General features: G+C 44.0%; 1 protein-coding gene across 1 annotated transcript in view; it reads left to right on the forward strand.

The window, feature by feature from the left end:
• Positions 1-15,296, forward strand: part of INVS (inversin) — a gene marked incomplete at its 5' end in the record, with an annotated part of 338,003 nt that overhangs the window by 35,035 nt on the left and 287,672 nt on the right.

A 15,296-nucleotide genomic window follows, 5' to 3' on the forward strand; every position in this document is an offset into this window, starting at 1 on the left:
GTCCAAAACTGTTCAATATCTTCATAAATGATTTAGATGAGGGAATAGAAGGGGAACTCATCAAATTTCCAGATGACACTAAGCTGGCAGGAATGACTAATACCCCAGAAGCAACTCAGAATCCAAAAAGATCTTGACAGACTTGAACAATGGGTCCTATTGAACAACATGAAATTTAATGTGGAGAAAAGCAAGGTTTTTACACCTAGGCAGGAAAAACCAAAGGTACAAGTACAGTTTAGGTGAAACCTGGCTCAAAACAATAACTGTAAGAGGGACCTTGTGGTCCTAGTGGTTGAATATTTAAACATGAGCCAGCAGTGTACGGCAGCAGCCAAAAACTAATACAATGCTTGGTTGTACTGTATAAACATAGGCATAGAAACAAAATCAAATAAAATATTAATACTGCTTAGTATTAATTAGTAAAGCCACATCTGGAATACTGCATCCAGTTTCGGTCAGCACATTACAAAAAAGTTGTTTAGAAGGCCCCACAACTTTTGGAACTGAGTCTTTAGAAATAAAAACTTAACCCCATGTAGAGACCATTAACTTTATTGTGACCCCTGGCATGGACCAACTATGATCCTGGATCTCACTTGGGTAGAGAAGTGGAATCCCTTAGTGGATTCAAAGAAAAAAAGTCTTGAAAATCCATTGGAAAAGCTCTGATAAAAAAGCCACAATGAAAGTGGAGCCATGCAGCTTGTTCCTCTTGTTAAGAAAGTGAAAGGAACTGGCATGGGCCAACCCATGAATACAGGGATGAGGAGGAATTTAACGAGTGAGATTCGGACCTGCTGTAAGGACCTACCTCAGCTAATTCTCCCAAGAAAGCAGAACTCTTGAAATGGGCATTGTTTCAAACAGGAACTTTTAATGAGAATTAGTGATAGCAGGAGAACAAAGCAAGATCTAAAGATTTCCCATGCCAATTGCTACATTAAACCTTTGTTCACACAAACCCCACCCCAGAGCCCAACTGTCCAGTTCGCATCCAGCCAATCCACAGGTGCAAAGTTGTTACGGGAACTGGAGCTGATAAGGGATGGTTCCCAGGTTCTTCACCACATTTTGCAATGGAGTGGAGATAAGGCAGATGCCCCCTGACCCATTCCTTTCCCCTTTTCACATCCAAAGAGATACATCAAAGTTTAGAAAGAACAAAGTAGAGGAAATGCATCCAAAAGCCACCCTCCCAGCAAAGTAAGCCTCCCTTCTCCCACTAGAATGGCAGAGCCCCCAAAAGGAAGATTGAAGGGGATTCCAACACCTGCTTCCCCCTCACCACCCCACAGACTGTGCAATTGAAATTCTGCCTGGGACCAAACTAACAAACCCAAGTTGAACTTGATAACACCAAGGGAATTAGAAGAACTCAGAGTCTTCATTGATTAAAAAAAACCTGCTGGGGATTTATCCAACTGGCTAATTCATCCATGGCATCTCCCATTTTATTTCAGATGGCTCTGAGAATATATGTGGATTACCGTGGACTCAATGGTAATTGTGTGGAATTAGCCATTGATGAAGGATATGCTGAGCCACCTGGCCAAGGGGAGAATTTTTACCAAACCGGACTTAAGGGAAACTTATTACATACCATCTTCAGAGGGTCCTCAGTAATACTGAGAGAGGCAGGTGTAGAGGAAGTTCAGACCTTCTCAGAGGTATTCAATTATCATTTCCTGAGGCCAGTCTATGAGTCCACTAGCCAGACCTAGAACTCTTGGATGTAGGTTATGACAGAGCACCTTCTTGCTTGATAGTCCTGATTCTGGTTCTGGCTCTGGTCTGCCAATGGATCCTTGAACCATTGTCTTAGTGTCATCATGAAAGAGTTGAAGTTATGAAACTCTTTGGGGTCATCGTCATGTAATTAGATGATCCAGTTGGTAGGCTCACCTTCTAGAGCCCTGGTGACATAGCACACTGTCTTCATCGCCTGGGAGATCTCCATGAAATCCCACACCTGAGTGACACAAAACTCTGATTGCTTTGTCTCTCTGTTGAACTTCCAGCCCAGGTGGGTGGTATTCATCTCTGGTACCAGTGGTGATGGAATGGGTCAAGTGCCAAACACCCCTGGGCTTCAGATTTGTATCCAATATGGTTGTTCAAGGAAGTCTCTGTAGAATTCGACCACTGGTTCAAACACTGCAGCCTGGAGGAGCCTCTCAGCTGGCACTGGCTTGAATTGTGTCTCTGAGTGGTGTGCTTTGGGTCCTGACTCTTGTGTGACATTCACAGCTACTGGGGATTCCTCCAGCTTCCCAACTCCCAGGAACCATTGGGGTCGACTTCTCTCCAGCAAGGGTTCCTGCCATCTCTTGGGGAGCCAAGGTAGAGACATTGGTGTCCACTTTGATGTCTTTGACCAGGTGCCGGGGTCAAGCTGGCTACACCAGGTTTCCTATTTGAGTGCACTGCTGTTATGACTTCTTTCCCAATCCAGGTTTCTGCTGCTGCTCCCCAGTTTTGATGTGGCTTTTTCTCAGATCTCCATTTTCTTCTGATCACTATTAGGAATGGCATGGTTGCAAAATCCCCACAGTGAATACTTTCTCTGGGTGGATTGTTGTCACAATTCTAGCTTAATGTCAGACATACCTTTCTTTAGGCAAGAAAGGACTCTATTTGTAGTGGAAGGTATACTTTACTAAAAACCAAGTGGTTTACAGTATAACAAAGCCAGAAATAAGTTTGCACACCAAACTTTCCCGGTTAACTTTCCTGTCCAGTTCCTCCCCTTTCTGGTCCCTTATTGTCCAATTATATTTGAATAAATAGTTTTGGGTGCTGTGTCTTTAATGATGGGCTGCTTGGTGAGCCATTGTATTTCATTCCCAGTGCTTTGACTTCAAGATGGTGTCTCTAGAAGGTACAATGAGTAGTTAGTCTTTCCTCCTCATGGCTGGCTCCCTCCCCCCTAGTTCATGGCAGACTGGCAGCTAGTGAATGCAAACATCAAGAGTATGATTACAGTTCTGATCGGTTCATTCAGTACCAGCCAGATGTTCACACTGGATTTGTCTTGTTTATCCACTTATAAAGCCCTTCCCAGGGATCTAGGATAAGCAGATATTGATGTTTGATGGTTTTAATGGTATCATCATAGGATGTCAGTATTCCTAGTAAAGTTGCCTTTTTTATTTGGAACAATGATGGTAATTATTATTTGTTGTTGTTGTTCATCACATAGTTAGCCAGATGTTCAGACTGGGTTTGGCATTTTGGTCTACTTAGCAAGTCCTTACCAAGGACTGGGGATAGGCCAAATTGGATATTTGATGGTGGTACAGATATCATCATAGGATGTAAGCTGTTCTGAGTAAAGCTGCCTTTTGCAATTTACTGATGGCAAATTTGTCAATGCCACATGGTGTTCAAGTGGTGCTCCAGTTGTTTTGGGATTGCATCTAAGACGTCTATTACTATTGATACTACCCTTGCTTGTCTTTGCCACAGTGATTCTATTTCTATTTGTAGGTTTTTGTATTTTGTACTTTTCTTCTTCTCCAGTTCTTTCTCTTCTATTCTGCTGTCTCCAGGTATTGTCGCCTCCACTATCCAGACCTGTTTGCCTTTCTTATCAACAGTTAAGTCTGGGGTGGTATATGGCAGGTGTCTTTCTGTTTGAATTCTAAAATTCAAGAGCAGTTTAGCTTCTTCATTTTCTATGACTTTCTTTATTTTATGGTCCCATCAATTCTTGCTTGCAGGCAACGTGCAGATCTTCCAATGCACCATTGTTGCTATTTCGTTATGCCACTGCTTGTAGTCAGTTTGCAATCTTCTGGCAGCAGCTTACCATATGGTCCACTGTTTCTTCAGGAATTCAAGCTCAGGAATTATGGGAGTTGAAGTCCACGAGTCATAAAAGAGCCTGCACTAGAAGAGGACATTAAAATTATTTACAGGATTACTTCTTTAGGAACTAAACTTTTAGAATGTAAAACAGCTAATTCAAAAAAGCCAACAGGAAAGAACCTCACATTTTTCATCTGCTTCTGTCTTTCCGAAGGTAAAAATTAGATAACAAAATAATGTATTTCCTATGTTAACATCTCTGCAACAGTATAACAAAGTTTTGGATGATGGAATTATTTTTTATCTAAGGATAACTAATGATAACAGCTCTTAAATCTGTTATTTTGTTTTATTTTTGCACAAAAAAATTGTATAATTTGCATTTGCATTCATTTACAAATAGAATATGTTGTTAAAATATATTGGTGTTGAAATAATTAGTGCACACATATACCTAAAACCAGTTTATTGCATTTGGCAATTGTACTAAAAAAAATCTCATTGTCAACCAATATAATTCATTTAATTTGAAATCAAGTGAAAAATTGATTTAAATTATTTTATTAAAACAAATTAATGGCAATTCTTTTATAAGAAGTTGCCTCAAACAAAATGAGTTTGACATGCCTGCTCTAGATAGTTGAATGCTCCAAAATAAATTCTAGACCAGGCCTGTACATGCAGCCTACCAAGCACCCTTGGACAGAGCACAGACTTTAAAAAAAAGTAATAAAATCACCACCACTGCCCTGAAAGTCATGTTGCCTAGTGCCTCCATGGCTTACTATGACCACGAACTCCAAAACTGTAGATGCTCCTCTAGTCACCAAATCATTGATTAGCCCATCAGCATTCCTTTGCAGACCACAAAGATTTTTAATTTATCAGTGTGGACCTTTCCCTTCTACAGGTTGCACAGACCTCTTCTAGATTTTCCTCTTGCCGAGTTAACTCCTTGGTCTGTCATTGAGCAAGAATTGACTTTGTAGGGAAGCATATTATCATTTTATGTATATTTAACATATGTTCTACCTTTATTTACCAATTATATAATATTTTTATGCAATCCACATGGCGAGGTTTAATAATAATAATAATAATTGGAAGGGACCTTGGAGGTCATCTAGTCCAACCCCCTGTCACCTTTATTATTTATTTTAACATTGGAGATATTATTGATTAAAATACGAAACTCGGAAAAAATTAAGGGAATTCAAATTAGAGATCAGGATTATAGACTGAGGGCATTTGCAGACGATCTGGTTGTTACGGTGACCCAGCCAAAAAATTCTGTTGTGGACCTGATGGAGATAATAATGCAATATGGGAAGGTTTCTGGATTTAAGGTCAATATACAAAAAACTAAAATATTAGCCAAAAATATGACAGTATCGCAAAAAGCCCTTCTAGAAGGGTTAACTGGATTTGAGATTGTTAAAAGGGTTAAATATTTGGGGGGGTATTTGTCACCCTCAAATGCAAAGTTATATAAAAATAATTATGAAAAGTTATGGGGAAAAATTCAAAAAGAATTGGAGAGCTGGGAAAAATTGCAGTTGTCTCTACTGGGAAGAATTGCAGCAGTGAAAATGAATGTTTTGCCTAAATTTCTATTTTTATTTCAAATGATACCTATTCTTAAAAAAGACTCAAATTTGGAGGAATGGCAAAAGGGTATCAATAAATTTGTATGGGCAGGGAAAAGGCCACGAGTTAAACTTACGATTATGCAGGATACGCGTGAAAGAGATGGTCTTAAAATGCCCAACTTTAAATTATATTATGAAGCTGCTGCGTTGTCAGCGATAAGTGATTGGATTAATTTAACACAAGGGAGATTATTAAATCTGGAGGGCCACGACTTGTTATTTGGCTGGCATGCATATTTATTGTATGATAAGAAGGTAGATAATGTGTTTAAAGTGCATATCTTAAGACAGGCATTGCTGAGAGTTTGGAAAAAGTGTAGACATAAGCTAAACTACAAGATACCTTTATGGGCAATTCCGAAACATGCAATAGAAACCATAAATGTTGGCTTCAAACATGATGTGATTACATACAAGGAGATCTTAAGTTTGGAGAGGAACGTATGGTGTTTGAAGCCGTATAATTTTTTACGAGATGAGAAGATTGTTCAAACTTGGTTTCAATATGGTCAACTACGGGCCAGGTGGAAAGAAGACCAGAAAATTGGTTTCTCAATGATTGATGAAAATTTGGTAAAGCAAATTAGAAATCAGGGTCCAGCACATATCAAACGGATATATCTTGCATTGATAGAAATTGACTCAGAAACAGAACTTGTTAAAGATTGTAAGATAAAGTGGGCTCAGAATATTCAAGAAGTTATTACAATGGACACTTGGGAAAAGATTTGGGTGAGGAACGTAAAATTTACACAAGCTCAAAACTTAAGAGAGAACTTTTACAAAATGTTTTATAGGTGGCATTTAGATCCTAAAAAGCTTGCAAGTATGTATCCGAACTATCAACCTAAATGTTGGAGATGTGGTGGCGAAGACGCAACGTATTTTCATATATGGTGGACCTGTAAAAAGGTTAAAGCTTTTTGGATTAAAATTTGGTGGAATATGCAGAAGATATTTAAGCAAAGGATAAAGTTTTGTCCGCAACTGTTCTTATTGGGCATAATTACAGATACTACTGTTGTGGACACCAAGTTGATGCTGAACTTAATTACGGCAGCAAGACTTTTAGTAGGTCAATATTGGAAGATGGAGGAACTGCTGACTATAGAAGAATGGACTCTAAAAGTTTCTGACCTGGCAGAAATGGCAAAGATTTCGGCTTATTTGAAAGACCATTCGCAACAACGTTATACTATGGAGTGGAAAAAGTGGATTGATTATATCCAGAACAAATATGGGACCAAAAAGTTTCATTTAGCATTTGTATAAGTTTTTTTTATGTGATATTAGTATTGCTTGTAGTCATTTTATATGAGCTAGAGTGCGATAGATTTAATAGTTTATTGTTAACATATGGTTGTTTATGATTGTTTCTACTTTTATACCTTGTATTTAGCTCTGGGAAGTCGGGGAGGGGGGAGGGGGAAGGGGGGGAGGGTTAGGAAGGGTTGGGTGGGGGGAGGGGGGGAGGGATTGTTAAAGATAAAATGTATTGTAAAACTTTTCAATAAAAAAAAGAATTGACTTTGTAGGGAAGCATATTATCATTTGATGTATATTTAACATATGTTCTACCTATATTTACCAATTACCGTATATACTTGAGTATAAGCCGACTCGAGTATAAGCCGAGACCCCCAATTTCACCCCCAAAAACTGGAAAAAGTTGTTGACTCGAGTATAAGCCGATCCGCCGTTCTGCAAGCCTCTGCCGCCAGCAGAGGCTCGATCCGCCATTTTGCAAGCCTGAATACACAGGAATACCCTGTGTGGCCGCGGCTCTCGGGGAAGCCCTGGCTGTCAGCTTCCTCGCTCCACGCTGCCATTCGGGGCCCGCGCGTTCCCCGGGCAAATCGCGGCGCCCAGCAGGCGAGGAAACACGCCCGCTCCAGTCGCCCCCCCTTCCCTCAGGAGACGCGAAGCAAGTGACCGCCCGGAGCTTACCGAGGACTTGCTTCGGTGCTTCCAGGATCGCGCGCACCTCCCCAAACCTCCCCAAACGTCGGCAGGTCTCCGGACCTCTGCGCCCTGCCTGCCTGCTTCTTTCCGCAGCGGAAAGAAGCAGGCAGGCAGGGCGCGGAGGAACGGACACCTGCCGACGTTTGGGGAGGTTTGGGCGCCTCCCCAAACCTCCCCAAACGTCGCCGGGTCTCCGTTCCTCTGCGCCCTGCCTGCCTGCTTCTTTCCACAGCGGCAGGGCGCGGAGGAACGGAGACCCGGCGACGTTTGGGGAGGTTTGGGGAGGCGCCCAAACCTCCCCAAACGTCGGCAGGTGTCCGTTCCTCCGTGCCCTGCCTGCCTGCTTCTTTCCGCTGTGGAAAGAAGCAGGCAGGCAGGGCGCGGAGGAACGGAGACCCGGCGACGTTTGGGGAGGTTTGGGGAGGCGCCCAAACCTCCCCAAACGTCGGCAGGTGTCCGTTCCTCCGCGCCCTGCCTGCCTGCTTCTTTCCGCTGTGGAAAGAAGCAGGCAGGCAGGGCGCGGAGGAACGGAGACCCGGCGACGTTTGGGGAGGTTTGGGGAGGCGCCCAAACCTCGCCAAACGTCGGCAGGTGTCCGTTCCTCCGCGCCCTGCCTGCCTGCTTCTTTCCGCTGTGGAAAGAAGCAGGCAGGCAGGGCGCGGAGGAACGGAGACCCGGCGACGTTTGGGGAGGTTTGGGGAGGCGCCCAAACCTCCCCAAACGTCGGCAGGTGTCCGTTCCTCCGCGCCCTGCCTGCCTGCTTCTTTCCGCTGTGGAAAGAAGCAGGCAGGCAGGGCGCGGAGGAACGGAGACCCGGCGACGTTTGGGGAGGTTTGGGGAGGCGCCCAAACCTCCCCAAACGTCGGCAGGTGTCCGTTCCTCCGCGCCCTGCCTGCCTGCTTCTTTCCGCTGTGGAAAGAAGCAGGCAGGCAGGGTGCGGAGGAACGGAGACCCGGCGACGTTTGGGGAGGTTTGGGGAGGCGCCCAAACCTCCCCAAACGTCGGCAGGTGTCCGTTCCTCCGCACCCTGCCTGCCTGCTTCTTTCCGCTGTGGAAAGAAGCAGGCAGGCAGGGCGCAGAGGAACGGAGACCCGGCGACGTTTGGGGAGGTTTGGGGAGGCGCCCAAACCTCCCCAAACGTCAGCAGGTGTCCGTTCCTCCGCGCCCTGCCTGCCTGCTTCTTTCCGCTGTGGAAAGAAGCAGGCAGGCAGGGCGCGGAGGAACGGAGACCCGGCGACGTTTGGGGAGGTTTGGGGAGGCGCCCAAACCTCCCCAAACGTCGGCAGGTCTCCGTTCCTCCGCGCCCTGCCTGCCTGCTTCTTTCCGCTGTGGAAAGAAGCAGGCAGGCAGGGCGCGGAGGAACGGAGACCCGGCGACGTTTGGGGAGGTTTGGGGAGGCGCCCAAACCTCCCCAAACGTCGGCAGGTGTCCGTTCCTCCGCGCCCTGCCTGCCTGCTTCTTTCCGCTGTGGAAAGAAGCAGGCAGGCAGGGCGCGGAGGAACGGAGACCCGGCGAGGTTTGGGGAGGCGCCCAAACCTCCCCAAACGTCGGCAGGTGTCCGTTCCTCCGCGCCCTGCCTGCCTGCTTCTTTCCGCTGTGGAAAGAAGCAGGCAGGCAGGGCGCAGAGGAACGGAGACCCGGCGACGTTTGGGGAGGTTTGGGGAGGTGCCCAAACCTCCCCAAACGTCGGCAGGTCTCCGTTCCTCCGCGCCCTGCCTGCCTGCTTCTTTCCGCTGTGGAAAGAAGCAGGCAGGCAGGGCGCAGAGGAACGGAGACCCGGCGAGGTTTGGGGAGGTGCCCAAACCTCCCCAAACGTCGGCAGGTCTCCGTTCCTCCGCGCCCTGCCTGCCTGCTTCTTTCCGCTGCGGAAAGAAGCAGGCAGGCAGGGCGCGGAGGTCCGGAGACCTGCCGACGTTTGGGGAGGTTTGGGGAGGTGCGCGCGCACCTCCTCAAACCTCCCCAAACTTCGGCAGGTCTCCGGACGGCGGTGGCTTGGGAGAGGTGCGCGCGATCCCGGAAGCACCAAAGCCTCGGCCGCGCACAAGTCCTCGGTAAGTTTTTTTTGTTGACTGGAGTATAAGCCGAAGTGGAATTTTTCAGCCCAAAAAGTGGGCTGAAAAATTCGGCTTATACTCAAGTATATACGGTATATAATATTTGTAGCAAATCCACATGGTGAGGTTTGGGGCAACTTACAGTATTTTTAAAATCATAAGATTAAAACATAAAAGCAGGGCTTTTTTTCTGGATCGCCTGGCCCGCACCGCCTCCGCCGCCCGCACTGCACAGCCCCACCGTATAGAGTGGGCACCGTTGCTCCCACAGCACCAGCCGTACCGGCTCCAGCCCCAGGGGGCAGGCTGCCACCAACACCCCTCACACCCGTGACCGCAGCAGCACCGCCCTCCCACCACCTCCACCTCCTGCGCCCGCCAAGATGAGAGTACCGGCACCTTTTTTTTTTTAAAAAACACTGCTTGTAACATTCCACGCCTACCTACTTGACTTAGTAGGTAGAGTCTGTCAATGTCACTGTTGATGTAGGGCATGATTCATTGTCATTATTTTTCTGGTCTTTCTATCATTGCTTTTAGTTCTGCTTGTGTCCAATCCATTATTCCTGCTGTATATCTAATCACTGGAATTACCCAGGTGTTGATTGCCTTAATGGTATTTTTATGTCAGCTCAAAAGATACCCAGTTATTTGTAGTAATTATCTTCATCCAGACTCTTAATGTTATTTTCATGGGGCATCTTGATTCCTTCAGTTTTCACTCTTTTTCCTTGTTTGATAGTGAGTGTGGCACATTTGTCCAATCCAAACTCCATTTCAATATCTTGCCTATATATACAGAAAGTGTTGAGCAGCGATTCTATTTCAGAAGGTGTTTTTCCATACAGCTTCAGATTGTCTGTGTAAAGGAGGTGGAATAGTGTGGCAGATGTTTTAGATGTTTGTGTCAGGGAGTGTAAATTAAAAACTCTGTATCTTTTTTTATCAGAGGTTCATCCAAAACATGGTACAAAACAAGTAAGATAAAGAAAACCCAAAACATATTTACTATAACAACACTTTAATCAAAAAAATCTCTTAACTGACTACATGTTCTGGCTTACCGAACAGCACAAAGAGAAGAAAGAAAAAAAACACCAATTGTTTTTTCTTTTATGCGCACGCAGTAGTAGAGACAGAGATTAAACCAGACATGCGCACGCAATAGTAGAAACAGATTAAACCAGAGACATGCGCACGCAATAGTAGAAACAGAGATTAAACTAAAAACATAGTTGGATATGTGACAAACACCATAGTTACAATGATTTATTTATTTATTATTTAAATTTATATATCGCCCTATTCCCGTAGGACTCTGGGCGGTTTACAGGGAAAATAGAAAACATAGCATACAAAAATTAAAATCAGTTAAAAACTATTAATTAAATTCCAGTCCCTGAAATTAAAACTAAAACCCAATTAAATTAAATTAAAACCCCTCAGTCTGGGCCAAACAGCTCGAAGAGCCAAGTTTTCAAGTCCCGGCAAAATGAGCGAAGGTTGGGGGCAGTCCTGAGTTCCGTGGGAAGTTGGTTCCATAGGGCCGGCACGCCCACAGAGAACGCCCTTCCCCTGGGAATAACCCGCCAGCATGATAAGATAACAACACAGCTGGCAAAGAGCAAACTGCAACCTGCTTAGCTGACAAACACAAAAATGCAGTGACAACCCCTTCTTTTGTCAGTAAAGCAGAACTCAGGTAAGGCACATTTTTTTACGCAGATACTCATGCTGAGCTGTAGGAAGTGGCTTATTAAGCATATCAGCAATCTGATCATGTGTAGACACATACTGCAATTTCACAAAGCCATGTTTAACTACTTGTTTTATATTTTTATAACGGATGTCAATGTGTCTAGACCTAGAACCTGTAAATCGTGTTTCAGATATATAAACCACAGATTCATTGTCTTCCATCGCAGTAATTGGTCGAATCGGGTGTGTCCAGATATCTGTGACTAAAGCATCAAACCACGTTAAAGAATTACATGCATCTGAAACACAAGCATATTCAGCTTCAGTAGATGAACAGGAAATAAAATTCTGTTTACGTACATGCCAGTAAACAGGACATCCATTTAAAAACATCATATAACATGAAGTACTTTTACGTGATTTCCTATCACTCGCCCAATCAGAATCTGCATAACAACATAACTCTACATAATCAGTATGTGTGGGTTCTAATAATAAATTTATGTTTTTAGGGTATTTTAGGTATCTCAATAATCTCTTAACACATGTCCAATGAAACTGTTTTGCCTTGCCTACATGTCGTGATAAGAGATTAACACTAAGTGCAATGTCAGGTCTAGTCCAACTACTAATATACAACAGTGACCCAATTACTGAGTGATAAAGTGTTTGATCTTCGAACTCAGGACTTGGTTTATATGGCAAGTTGTGAAAATCAGTTTGCATGGGTATACTCACTGTCTTAGTATCCTTCATGTTACAATGATACAAAAGTTGTTCAATTTTATCTTCTTGTGAGAGACTAAACCCCTTCTGCGTTTTGACAACCTGAATACCCAAATAAGTATTAATATATCCTAAAGACTTCAATGTGAAATACTTTTGTAAAGCTTTAGCAAAGTTCGCACTCATCTGCTTATTTGGACCAATATAAACAATATCATCAACATAAACAAGAACTATCTCATACCTATTGTCAGATCTTTTAGTAAACACGCATTCATCAGATTCGGACTTAATAAAGCCCATTAAATTTAGTTTGTCAGAAAGACATAAGTACCACATTAAACCAGACTGTTTCAAACCATAAAGACTTTTGAGTAGAAACCACGTATCCCCTTCTTGCTGTCAGAATCCTGGAGGACCTTTCACGTAGATTTCTTCATCTAGGTCAGCATGTAGATAAGCCGTTTCAACATCGAACTGGAAAACTTCTAAATCAAGAATAGTTGCAGCGACTAAGGCAATTTTCCCACTTTCATTCCAAACTGTCGGTGAATAAGTATTTGTATAATCTTCAGGATAACGTTGAGTGAAACCCTGAGCTACAAGTCTGGCTTTATACAACGACTCACCATTCGGCTTCTTTTTAATTCTGTAAATCCACTGAGTGCCAATAATTTTCTTGTTTGCTGGAGGGCTTGCAGGCATAAACACTTGAAGTTTCTTTAGACTGTCCATTTCAGCCTGCATTGCCTCATACCATTTATCTTGCTCTGGTTCAGGAAGATGTTTGATTTGTATGAACTTATCAGGAGGAAGAGTAACATTACAAATCAAAGGTAAAGGTGCTTTCGGAGGGATCCCCTTTGTGGTCCTCTTGGAAAGTCTTGGAACAACCATCCATTCTTCTTCCATTTTCTCCTCGTCTTCATCATCGTCTCTAGCATTAGCATTGGCAGCTTGCGAAGACGGAACATTAGGTTGATAAGAACTCGTGGAAGGAACATTCGCCTGTGAATCTTGATCATCAGGCTGCGTGGTATTAACAGCATCATCTCTAGGAAAATAAACTCCAGGATTGTTGGAATGAATCCTGGACCAGTCAGCATCTTCCTCAAAAGTAGCGGATTGGGAAATCACTATTACATGAGTGGAGTCAATATATTTGCTCCATTTTGAATTATCATCAATACCCATAAACCTCATTCTTTTCATCGCAGGACCTCCTTTCGTTCTTTGAGCTAAAGGAATGTTCACCATAGCGTATGAACCAAAAATATGGAGATGTGAGAGATCAGGCTTGTATCCATATAACATGAAGTAAGGGGTCTGATTTATTACACTACTCCAAGTACAGATGATAATATGATTGGCATATTTAACAGCCTCACCCCAGTATGGGAGACTGAGGTTGGCATCTTCAAGAAGGCAATGCATCGGACTTCCGGTGGCGACGCGACGCTGAAGACAGCCATCTCCGGGCTGTCTGCTCCGCGGCTTTGTTTGAACTGCTGAAAACAGCGCCGATCAGCTGTTTTAGTGGTTCGGAAGCCCCCTCCTCGGGAGAAGAGGAGGGGGTGAGGCCCCAGGTAGGGGTTGAGCTCTCCGAGGCCGCCTGAGCTTTTAGATCGGGCGGCTGAAGGATCGAGCCCCCCTGAAGTCTGGGTTTGCTCTGGGCTGCGCAGCACTTCTGCTCCGTGCTTTTGGGAGCAGAACCAAGCGTTAGCAACCACCCCTGCCAGAAGGAAAGACTTTCGAGTGTGAAGAGGCAGGCAGAGCGATACAGGAGGTCAAGGTGAAGTGGATTTTTGTTCTCTAGTTCAATGGGCTTTATGGACTTTAAAAGTGAAAGTGCGTAGCAAGTGAAAGTGGGGAAAGATGGCGACTAAAACTTCTAAAGTTCTCCGGAGTGCGGGGGCTTCCCCGGTGCAACAGTCCTCGCTGCAAGCCTTACTTCCTTCTGCACCTGCTCCGGCAGTGACGGTTAAGGATTTACAGGATGCTTTGGAAAAGCACTCACAACAAATAGCAGATATTATAGATGAAAAGATGGAAAAGCTGGAGGAGAAGATGGAAGAGAAGTTTACAGCAATGAGGGCAGACATCTTGCCTGCACTTGAAGGTGTGGCTTTATGTATTCAATGTTTGGATGAAAAAATGGAAGATCTTAGCCAAAAGAATTCCAGACTAGAAGCAAAAGTCTTAGAGAATGAAAATATGATGGATAAAATGGATGGGGACTTGACTCTGGTCCAGTACCACCAGATGGAGTTTGCTATCAGAATTAGAGGCTTAAAAGAGAATCCTAAAGAAGATTTAAGGCAGATAGTCTCCGAGGCTCTGGAAGTGGTACTGGGACAGCCAGCAGCTGAAATTGAGGGAAATATAGACAAAATCTTTCGTGTGAATTCATGGATTGCAAGGCAGAGGAAGCTACCTAGAGATGTGGTGGTTTACTTCACAAAGAGAGCAATCAGGAATGAAGTTATCCAAGTTTCTTATGATACTAAGCTTGTGGTTGCTGAGCAAGAAGTTTTGGTTTTAAAAGAGATTCCTCCAAGAATTTTAAGGAGAAGGAAAGATTTTGCTTTTCTGGCACAGGAACTTAAGAAACGTGACATCAAGTTTAGATGGGAGATACCAGTGGGCATGGTGGTGATGCATGAAGGCACGAGACACCGTTTGGTCACAGTGATCCAGGCACGTGATTTTTATAGCAAAGTTTTAAAAGCAATCCCTCTACCACTTTTGGAATCTGCAAAGAAAAATGGCGAGGGAAAGCCTCAAGGTGCTGAAGGAATACAGACAGATGAGAAAGATATTGGAGGGGATCAAATTACAGTTTCATCGGAAGATGCCAGAGAGCAGAGGATGACGCGTGCCGCCTCGAGACGAGTGAGACAAGAGCAAGAGCAAGACCAGCAGAAAGTTAAGGAACCTTCAAAGCGTACCTATAGCGAAGCTGTGGGAGGGGCGCGGCCTAAGGAAGTTAAGGGACTCCTGACAGGCATGTTCCAGAAGCTTCGGGACGTAAGTTCTTAACTTGGAATGTCAATGGCTTAAATTCACCACAGAAGAGAAAGAAAGTTTTTCAATACTTAAAACAATTTAAGACTGATGTTATTTGCTTGCAAGAAACACCTATTAGGGTTATGGACCAAAAGTACCTATTGAACTTAAGATTGGGTACGCAATTTATTGCCTCTGCAATGAATAAGAAAAATGGAGTGGTTATTTATGTCAAGAATACTGTGACAGCGGAACTAATAGAAGCAGATAAACAAGGAAGATACGTTATGATAGATCTGCTGTTAGAAGGCAAAAAAACGCTTTTGGTTGGACTGTATGCTCCTAATCAACAACAAGCTGACTTTTATAGTTCACTACACAGTAAGAT

The sequence above is a fragment of the Vipera berus genome (assembly GCF_964194415.1).
Source record: "Vipera berus genome assembly, chromosome: Z".
Lineage (NCBI taxonomy): Eukaryota > Metazoa > Chordata > Lepidosauria > Squamata > Viperidae > Vipera > Vipera berus.